Source organism: Rosa chinensis, chromosome 1, assembly GCF_002994745.2.
Source record: "Rosa chinensis cultivar Old Blush chromosome 1, RchiOBHm-V2, whole genome shotgun sequence".
NCBI lineage: Eukaryota > Viridiplantae > Streptophyta > Magnoliopsida > Rosales > Rosaceae > Rosa > Rosa chinensis.
The window spans coordinates 65,553,696-65,555,104 of NC_037088.1; the positions used below are offsets into that span (position 1 = coordinate 65,553,696).

The 1,409-nt window shown below is 39.2% G+C and overlaps 1 long non-coding RNA gene across 1 annotated transcript; it reads left to right on the forward strand.

Annotated features, from left to right (window-relative positions):
- The first annotated feature begins 427 nt into the window (after positions 1–427).
- Positions 428–1,190, forward strand: LOC121052926. The gene is made up of 2 exons (XR_005810284.1): positions 428–523; positions 660–1,190. It is a non-coding gene; the product is annotated as an uncharacterized LOC121052926 (long non-coding RNA).
- Positions 1,191–1,409: the final 219 nt, after the last annotated feature.

Here is a 1,409-nt window from a genome sequence, read left to right on the forward strand (position 1 = left end):
CCAAAAAGTGAACGTGATCAAAGATCCCGGTTAGGGTTGACACCTAACTAAAGTCCTTAAAACAAAGGCAAGAGAACCTAACGGCCTACAATCACTTGTTAAGGTGACGATCACGCGCAAATTTAATCAAAACCTCACGGCAAGCGAGTTGGCACACCCGCGCAATCCAGAAGGACATTGGACTTCAAGTCCCTTGGCCTGCCGAGACGATTTTTGAGGCAAACACTCACTAGTAATTTTCATACCTTAATTTTGAAAAATATTAAATTGGTACCTGAGGTTGTTATTCCGACCCAACATAAATACCTAGAGTAATGTCGTTAATGCCGTTATTTTTTTAAGGGTATTTTCGTCTTTTTATGTTCATCTTCTTCAAATTCTCTCTTATCTCTCTGCAATCACAGATTTCACCCATTTTAATTTGCTACTGAAAACAGCCCGTCCAGTACATGTGCAATTTCTTTTGAAGTCCCTAGCAAATTAAGATGGGAGAACATATGTTTGTTCTGTTTTTGTCTTTTAGGTGAGAACTCTTTTTTTTGTAGCTTATATTTTCATCAATGGGGTATTCGGTGTTGCCATAGATGTAATATATTAGAAAGAGTTCAATGTCAGACCATATGTGGCTGATTTATATTTCATAATCTGATGAAATAAAGGGAAAGGTGGATCAAAAGGGTCGGTGGTGATAAAATCACCGGCGGCGAGGCTCTCGGTGGAGAATACAATCGCATGCAGAGGCTCTCGGTGGCGGAATACAATCGCATGCAGAGGAAGAGCTTATGGAGCAGTCCGAGCAACGGCGGCGGAGAGCTTTAATTTAGAGAGGTGCTGGAGGCGCAAACTCAGGTGGTTTTGGGATCAAGTACTTCTCTAGTCTCCACCGTCAGTAATGGAGGAGCTCCTTTGTTGTTTGATTCTCATGTTGTCGTCAAGCCGTGGCTCCGCTCCAAGCAATTGCTCAACTTTGCGCCTCATAATTAATCCATTAATCAAGCTTTTGAATTGGGGTGTGATCTACTCTAATTTCTGCGTGCTAATGATAATAGGTGGTGTTGCTTACTATTCTAGTTGCATCTGATGGTTCTGGGTAGCATGCAAGTGTTTGGATCTCAAACAAATTTTTATATTCATCAGAACTAATCAACATGTACGTATACTACTCTTAGAATTGTGCCATTTCCTTTTTACTTAGAGGAAAAATTACATCAAATCAATTTCAGAATAACAGTGTGTATTGAGGTATGAAGAAGAAGAAGGAAAAAATTAATTAAGATTGCAAAGAGATAGTAGAGAATTTTGAAGAAGATGAATATTGAAATGACGAAAATACTTTTTAAAAGATAAAGACCTTAACGTCGTTAGTGACTCGAGGTATTTATGTTAGGTCGGATAACAACCTCAGGTAC